The sequence below is a fragment of the Panthera uncia genome, chromosome D1, assembly GCF_023721935.1.
Source record: "Panthera uncia isolate 11264 chromosome D1, Puncia_PCG_1.0, whole genome shotgun sequence".
Taxonomy (NCBI): Eukaryota; Metazoa; Chordata; class Mammalia; order Carnivora; family Felidae; genus Panthera; species Panthera uncia.
Window position 1 is genome coordinate 97629362 of NC_064808.1, and position 9142 is coordinate 97638503.

A 9142-nucleotide genomic window follows, 5' to 3' on the forward strand; every position below is an offset into this window, starting at 1 on the left:
TGAATCCTGTGTGATTTTGGACAGGGCATTTCACCTGTCTGGATCCCACATCCCTCATGTGTAAAAAGAGGAGGAGCAGAAAATGTCTACTCGTCTGTGATTCTGAACCCAGCCGGTCCCGTTCCTCAGACCCGCCCAACCCTCTCCACTAGCCCTGGGTGGCATGGTACTTAGGTCGGGAGGACAGGGGGCCAAAAGCTCTGCATTCATTCCTCTGCCGAGAGCTGTGTTTATGAGTGAGGGTGGATGTGTCAGGGAGAAACGGAGAGCCAGAGCCGAAAGGAAGGGCAAGGACAGAAAAGGGCAAGCCCACGGCCGCGTTACCAAGCAGACGCAGGTGGTCTCGGAAGGCGTGAGGCGAGTGGAGAGGACGCACTCTGACCTCTCGGCCCCTTGGTGATCCCGCGTGGTTAGGCATTCCCGTTGCCTCTGTGGAGGAGGATGGAGGTCAAGGCATGGGCTGCAAGTGCACCGTAGGCATCCAGAGAAGCTACCAGAAAGAATTCTCAAAGACCGAAGAACAAGGGATCGAGGAACGCTCCTTCCCTGAGAGTGTTTGGGAAAATGCAGCTCCACATCCTTCTCCCCCGTTAGGTTTTGAGCGCTGCGAAAACTATGCATGCCTGAACATTCGAACAATTGCAGCTCTAGTGCCCCTGGAGGTCACCACCGTTCCTGTGCTCCCGACTTTACAAAGTATATTTGGACGTTAGTTAAATACATCTAGAACTTACCACGGGCCAGACACGGTGCCAGTTTTTTTACATACATTATTTTATTTGAAACCGTGTATCCGCCCACGCAAACACAGATTGTTTTTTAAATACACTGAGTGTATCGTTTTGTGGCTTACTTTTTTACTGACTGTGTCTTCGAGAGCTTTCATGGCAGTCTGCTTTTCCACTTCATTCTTTTTAATGGATATGTAGTATCCCACTGTGTGTCTGTACCACGGTGATTTCATAGATTGCCTCGTTCATGGATATTTATGAGTTTCCATTTTTTATTACTATAAACAATGCCGAATTGAACATCCTTATGCATTTGTCTTTTTGCAGGATAAGTAAGGCTTTTATAGCGTAATCCTTTAAATGGAACTCTGGATCAGAAGGCAGGTGTATTTCTTAGCCTGTGAGATCCTTGCTTCTCTGCCTTGAGCTTTAGGTGCTGGGGTTTGTCTGGGGTTTGTCACGGTCACCAACAGAGCGGTCAAGAGTATTCCCGTCAAGGGACCAGGAGGCGGCTCCATGGAGCCAGAAGTAGCTTCTTTGCTGGAGGAACTTTTGATAACTGTATCTGGAGGGCAACCTAAGGACAAGGGATAATCCACAATTAGTTTTGTCTTTGTTTGGAATTCATAAAATGATTAGATTTTCAAAGGAGATTGACCTACCCTTAGATGCTTGAATTTGACTGAGATTAAAAGGGTTTATTTGCATCCCGTGAGAGCATCCCTGAAGGAGTCCCATGCCATGCTGGAGAAAGGGAGTGTTGTGGTGTAGACCAGCCCCACACAGAACGGTGACCCATGTGGGTGTCGTGAGGGCGGAGACATATTTGTGTTTATGGCTGGACCTCCAGTGCCTGGAACAGAGTCTGGCACCACAGTGGGTGCTCATTGCATATTTACTGAATACGTTCAAAGGCTTTGGAGGCAATAAAAAGTAACTGAGAACCCAGACTCTCGATTCAGACACAGACCTCACAGACTAGCTGTGCAATTTTTTGAGTTTCTCTCTTAACCTCAGTTAGCATATCTGTGAAATGGGTATAGTAATATTTCCTAATACTACCAGCCTCCAGGGATTGTTAGGATTGTATAAGAAAAGTTATTAATACTATTCACTATTTTAATGATAATGAACACTTAATTTTGCAGTTTTTCCTTCTTAAATCTTTTCTAACCTCTGTCCCAGCTCGTTTCACTTGAACATTGTAACTGTCCTCTACTTTCTTCCGACTGTTGGGCCCCAAGTTCGGAGTGTTGTATTCTTTAGACCAGCGGAGGTATGAAGCCATGGGCAGGGTGCTGGGGTGAGGGAACGCCATCTGCTTTCTGCAGAACATCCTTTGCTCCTCCCTGCCACACGTCCTTGTCCCTCCTGTCCTGCTCCTTCGTGAGTCCCCTTTGCTCTGATTTCAGACTGCCTGGGGCCTCCTTCAGGCCCAGAACCTATTGACTCTGCTCCTTACTTGATAGGCCCTGATTCTGCTTATGGGTCCTAGAGACCCCAGTTGGCATTGATCAATCCAAGCAATCTGTGAGCAGGACGGGATGACTCCTCCAAATTCAGTCTAGAAAACAGGGAGGAGGCGGAGGAGAGAGTCACCATTGCTGAGTACCTACTGTGTGCCAGGCACTGGCCTCGGAGGGTTCACTTGCAACCGTTACAACCTGGTTCACCGTCCGAGGTGTCAACATGACAAGAAGGGCAGGTCTCTGAGAGTCTAGGTCACAAAACCAAGGTTACACAGCTGGGAAGTGTCAGAGCCAAGGGTGTGACCAGGTGTTCTGGGGTGCAGGGGTTTGCCCCTGCGGCTCTGCTTTGTCAGGCACCCCCTCTTTCAGCCTTGGCTGTCTTACTTCGGCAGCCCATCATCCAGAGCTGTGCGTGACCCTGGAAGAAGAGAGGCTGAAATCTTATATAATTACCCAAATCATGGCTCCTAAATGGTCTCTGATTACAGCACTAAAGCCCCTTTCTGCAGTGCAGCCCCAGTTCTCCTGAATAGAGCTGCGGCCACTTTGTGCGGGATTTTTTTCTTTTAAAGTGAAAGAGATGGCTTATCCCCATGCAAAGTAGGTCAGAACCTTAGCAAAGATCTTTTCAAACACTTGGCTTTTTTGAAGTCCCGCTACGAAACTCCTTTTGTTTCTCCTGCCTTTGCCTCTTTCCTCCCACCCTTCTCCTTTTTCCAAAAGGCTCAACGACATCAAATGGCTCTAACCGACAGTGACAGTGAGCGCTGCACGCGATAAGCTCAATTATAAATAATGCCCGGGCCCGGCCAGCCCAGCTGGGCTGAGAGTGCCCACCGCGGCCGGGCTGCCTTGGTCCCGCGCCTCCCACACCCAGGCCACCTTTACAACATTGTGGGCACCTGGCTGATCTGCCAGAAAAACATGTGCCCTTTTCCTTGGTCCCACCATCTCAGGCGAGACAGGAGTGCACTGGGATCGCACCCAGGCCTGGGAGCCATTGGCTTGAGTCTGTGGTGCTCATTATTAATCCAAACTTGCAAAAGGTTTTTGCTCCAGCGGGAAATCAATGCAGCTGGAACAGTGTGGTGCTTTGCCTAATGGCCTGCTATCTTGGGGGTTATTTCTCTGCCATTTGTTCTTGCTTGCCAAGTCCCCCAGGCCCACCCTCAGCAACTATAGGTAGAACTCAGTTGCATAGGCATTAAGGATGCTTTTCAGCAGGTCCGTGTTTACAGAGGTGGCCACACCCAGGAGCACCTGAGAGCCTTACCCCACTCTTGATGGGCAGGTTGGGTGAGGAGGCACTTCTGGCCCCAGAAAACCAGGCTTCCGCAGCTGAATGAGATGCTTGTTGGCACTGAGAATTGCAGGGCTCAGGAGTGATGGCTCAGGGGCTGGAGCCCATGTCTGCTGATGTTGAAGCTCTCTCCACTCCTCAAACCCCATGACTTTGAAACGGAGGGGTGTGTGTGTGTGAGCGAGTGTGTGTGTGTAAACATGCACACCTGTGCGTGTGTCCTTACTGAGGAAGAGACTAATGAGAGAGATGAATTTGCCCCTTGCATGTGATGATGGTGCCTTCCGGGAGTTCAGTGGGATGCCCACCCAAGAAGTGTCTCCCTGCACCTATATTCTGTCTTCTCTGGACCTGGCAGGAAAGAGTCCTCCCTCATCTGCTCTCCCTGCCACCTCTCTCCTGTCATTCTCAGTCTTTATCCAAAAGACAAGTAATTTTCCCAGAAGGTTGGTGTCTTCAGAGGTACTGACGAGGGGCATTGCTGTAGGCACCGCAGGGGAAGTGTGGCAGGGGGCGGGGGCAGGCTTAGGGACGATTCTTTCATTCAGTGAGTAGTCATTTAGGACCTACCATCTTCCGAGATGCTTCTAGGTGCTGAGAACAAAACAGGTAACCCCCCCAGCCTTCATGGTATGTGCATTCAAGTGAGGGACACAGACAGTAAACTACATGAATGGGTAAGTAGAGGTGGTCGTAAAAGCTAAGACAAAGTAAAGCAGGAAAGAGGGGCCGGGAGTGTTGGAGAGGCTGCAGTTTTAGATAGGGTAACCAAGAAGGCTCACTGAGAACATAATGTTGAAATACAGGCCTGAGGGAGTGAGGTATGAAGACATCTGAGGAAAGCATTCTGCCCAGAGGAAATAGCAAGTGCAAAGGCCCTGAGGCCCCAAAGCACTGATCTGTAAGAGGAGTAAAAAGGAGATGCTGCAACTTGATCAGGGCAAGTGAGAGGCAACGTACCAAGGGATCACAGAAAGGTAATGGGCGGGAGGGGTGTGTTTGTAGATTTTATAGGGCATTGATGTAAGAACTTTGGCTTTTATCATGAGTGAGATGGGAGCCATTGTAAGACCTGAGTAGAGAACTGTCAGGATCTGACTGACACTTTAGTAGCAAGTGCCCCCTCCCCTACTCGCCCCCCCCACCCCCCGCCGCCCCAGTTTACTGCTCTTTGCTCAGGAGCTAGAGGGGGCTGGGCCAGACTGGAGGAGAAGTTGTGTCCTTTTTTGCTGTAGGAGAAGGCAAGGAAAGAGGAAGAGTATTCGGACTGGACAGGGAGACTTTGCCTGTCAGGTGATCCTGGGGCTTTTGGAGGCAGAGTCCACTTGCTGCTGCAAGGATTCTGGCAGTCTGGGGACTGGACAGCTCCAGGCTGGACCCCATCTCTCCCAAGATGTTCAAGCGCACGTACATCTGTGTGCAGCCCTTCTCTTCATTTTCCCACCCTTCGGGGTGTCCGGCTTCAATCCTTCCTGTGGGCTCTCTAATGACTGTGAGATGAGGTATTGCACACAGCAGAGAAGCCAGCAGTGTGGGCAGGTCTGAAGATGCTGGATTTCTCACCTCTCCCGCCTGCTCCCTCTTGGTGCCACCTCTCCCCCTCCCCTCTTCTCACCCCTTTGCAGAAGAGAACGACAATGCATGTGTGAAGATTGCTTGCTGGCTGGAGATGCTCTCGTTCTCCTCCCTTCCCTGCTCAGAAACAACCAACCGCCTTCCTTTCCACATCCCCAGCCCTGTCTGTTTCAGGGTATCCTGGCACCGCCATCCCTCTTCTAATGTTTCCCCCTCCACCATTCAGAGGATTCCCGGGCCCTTTTATACTCGGTCAGAATTCCCTGGGCTGCTAAGTGGGGACTAGCTGCTTGGGAGGCTTGATCCATGATGCACCTGTTGAGTGGGGATGGCGTTGAAAGCCTCCTGGTGTACCCAGCTTGCATTATTTACCCCGATATAAATTGTCTTGAAGACAATTGTAAAGGTTGTTGGCATTTCAGAACTCCAAAGTGAATGAATTCAAAGATACCAACTTACACTCATACACTTGGCTCTGAGCTGGCCTCTCTATTTGGGTAGGAGAAGGGGGCCAACCCTAGGTTTCCTGTTGGTCCCTCCATCCCCCTTTCTTTCCTGCGAATGTCCCATTGTAGACTTCCAGGCCCAGGCTTCTCCCTTCTTCTCTCAGGAGGAGGCCAGTCACCATGGAAGGACAGGCTTAGCAGCTTCCTTTCAGGGCAGGGTGGGGTTTGTTTGTCTGTGTAAATTGCCTCTTTCTTTTTGTAAGAGAACAAGGAGAGAAAATGAAACACTTTTGCCACCTCCTCGTTAGCTCGGAGTCCCAGGTGAGCTGGGGAACTCACAGCTCCTTTTGTGTGGCTGGCGGCCTGGAGCGTCTCCATGGTGATGCCTTGAAGCCTCTCAGAGCTGGGGACCAGCCTCTCTCAGCAGCATCCCCGAGCCGCCAGCATCAGGGAGAGGCAGGGAAGAGGGGCCTGTGGGATCCAGGGAGGACAAGGTTGGGTCTGTCCAGGTCCTGGCAGTGGGTTCCTGCCCCTCTGCTTCTCTAAGGCCAGCCACAGCGTTGGAACCTGGGATCCAATCTAAGAACACAGCCATAGTGTGTGACATCCGTGGTCTTCTAGAACCTGGTTTCATGCTCCCGATCTAGGTTTGTCTCCTGTGGCTCCTCGACACAGAGGTGCTATTTGAGCCCCGCCTGGTCTCTTCACTCCCCTCTAAAACAGCATTTACTTCTGCTTCTGTGCACTGGCTCCAGCCCTTGCCTCTTGTCTGGGACCTTTCCCTCAGTATTTCTCTAACTTGGTTCCAGAGCCTCCTTCTCTTAGAAGCCTTCCTTGATTAAGACCTGAGCCCTTGGAGCTCTGCCCCTCTTCTAAAACCAGACACCCACTGCCTCTCTGGGTCTCATTTTCTCCTGCAAACACATAATGTCTCGAGTTATTAATTCACTTGCATGTGAGGGGCAGGTGGTACAGTGGGGAAGGCCAGGTGTCTGTTACTCCTGGCCTTGAATCATGGTTCTGGCAGTTGGTAATTTGCTCTCATAGGATGAGTGCACTTAGCAGTCGTCTCCCAGAGCTGGTGAGGGACCTATGAGTCTCAGTTTCTTCACCTGGAAGATGGGAATCCTAGCAATTCCCCACAGACTTGTGGGGATTAAATCAGTTGTTGTAAGTGAAGGTGCAGGTGCTGGCAGGGGGTCTGGTGAGCAGCAGGTACAGCCCCTGCCCTCTGCCTCCCTCCCCACCACCAGTTTTGATGCTACCCTTTGCTCCCCAGTACCCCGAATTTCCCTCCTTGTAGTCCTTTCTTTGCACATGCCTCTAATTAATGATTTATTGGTTGTACTGATGTACCCGATGTTTCTTTTGGGGGGCTTGTAGGCGATGGGCTTAGTCTGATACGTCCATCACTGTCTCCCTGTGCTTAGCACAGAATCTGGACAAGGAGGTGCTCAAGTAACATTTGCTGACTGACTGACCATCTGAATGTAGATTAGGGCCCCTCCACCATTAGACCTAGAATGCTCTGTTTTTTACTGCTTTGAATCTCCATGGAGCCTTGCATGTGGTAGGTGTTCTGTAAGTGGCTCATTAGAGAACAGTCCTTGGCTGAACGTTTTGCCATTCAGGAATGAGTGACCACAGAAAGACTCTCCTGGGTGATTCTAGGAACGGAAGAGGGGCCCCTTCTGTAGAATGGCTGAGGGGGGTGGTGATCTGCGGCTTGAAGGCAGAGGGGCAGACCAAACAAATCCCTCAGTGTCCCTTCTAATCCTGGAGTTTACGGTCTGCAGAAGCTGGAAGCACTTTGTTCCAGAATATATTAGCCCCAGAGAGACCACACCCTTGGGACCAGATAAAGGAGATGGGGCCTTGTGCTCTGGGAGAGCTGGGCTAGTAGGCTGATTGGTTAGAGCTAATTCCCATGAGCATTGCTGAAGTTGGGACAAACTCAATTTTAAGTTAAGTGGAAATATTTTTATTTGAGTTAATGTACATTGGATCTGGTAAACACACAGAGTATATTACTACGCACTCTGGAAATGTGCAGTCCGATCAGCAAACAGATTAGTTTTAAGTGAAAAGACACTGGCAGGCGCTTAAATTCATTGACTTGTTGAGAACGTCTAGATTTGGATACAAACGCACTGGAACGCTACATCAGTTTGGTGTCTCAGCCCATCCGCACGGAGAAGCTATTGATTTTAGTTGATATGCATTGATTCCCAGAAAACAGGACGGCTTTTGAAAATGAACTTCCAGTAATTTCAGGGAGAAGCTGGTGCGTTTGTCTCCACGCGAGGCTGACTTGTTTTGTTAAACGTGTCTCCACGCCTCGAAGGAACAGAGCAGCAGACAAATATCTTCGTATGAATTAAAATGCATTGATTCTTGGAGGGAAATGATGGTCTCTGTTAAAAGCTTTTTTGGAGATGTTAGCACCCCTTCCTCCCTGCCTTCTGCTCTCCCCGAAACGGCGTCAGTGTTCGAGCCCATCTGAAGTTGGAGGTGGTGGTGGGTGGGCGGGGTGAGGGAAGGGGGCAGGGAGTGTGAGCAGGAAGCTGCTGCTCTCCAGGGAAAGGAGCGTCACAAGGGTTCAACGTTGTTGGTCTCATAAGCAGACAGAGACAGGTGCCCACGTAGGAGCTGAGGGAAGGTGAAACAAGGGTCCCGTTGATGAAGAAAACAGTGATGAAGATGAAGGGGTCCTGGGGTCAGGTGTGGGATGCAGAAATGAGGGTGCGTGTGCGGTTTCCATCTCTTGGTCAATGGCCTCTCTGTGTCAGAGGGGAAACGAGTCGACGATGATCGTGGAAACCACGCGGGAGTGAGTTTTCTCACGTTCCTACCTTCTGAATGAGCTGGACGTGAACCAGAGGTATAATTTAGGCATTTCTCACCCTCATTAATGAATAGCTCCCATGGGGTGTGCAGACAGCACGGCTGGAAAAATGATTCCAGGAGCCAGGAAGGAAGCAATTGGCCCGGAACTTATTTTTCATGTGCTACGACTCCCCTGGATCTTTCTGGATCAGAGCCACTTGGGACAAGTTTGAGGGTTGATCATGGACTTAACTCCTCCTTAGCCCCCAGAGATACCTTGGGTGGGTGATTAAATCCATTTGGCGGCTCTGTGTTGGGTGGGGTAGAAAGCGTTGACCAGTTGTCCAGGTAAGTGGCTATGGACCTATGGTCCTTGAGTCTCTCCCTTCACTCTCTTCCACTCCACCTCTTCACTCTCTGCCAGTTGCCCCTCCCCACTCTGCTTGGGAATGGGGATTGCCTAGCCTGGGAAGCAGAGGATCAAAGCGCTGGAAGGGATTTTTAGAATCTTTCAGTCCAACCCCCATCTGAAGCTTTATCTTCTTGCCCCTGCAACATCCTTTGCCAAATGTGGTATTGGATTAAACGCCTCTGACCATGCACTGTACATCATCTCCCATGTGTCTTTTTCAAATAGTTCCACTCAATGCCAAGTGCCCCCAGCCCCTAGCCTGCCAACACCAACACCGAACTTAAATGAGCCTCAGCCTGGTGGCTGGGGTTCTGTCCTCTGGGGTAGCACATAGGCTGTTTTATTCTTTTCCTGCATGAATGTCTTTAGACATTTGAAGATAG

The 9142-nt window shown here is 50.4% G+C and overlaps 1 long non-coding RNA gene across 1 annotated transcript; it reads right to left on the reverse strand.

Annotated features, from left to right (window-relative positions):
* Nucleotides 1-753: 753 nt before the first annotated feature.
* LOC125915466 (uncharacterized) lies at nucleotides 754-6189 on the reverse strand. Its single transcript, XR_007455672.1, has 2 exons — nucleotides 5819-6189; nucleotides 754-1308 (listed from the first exon to the last, which is right to left on the reverse strand). It is a non-coding gene; the product is annotated as an uncharacterized LOC125915466 (long non-coding RNA).
* Nucleotides 6190-9142: the final 2953 nt, after the last annotated feature.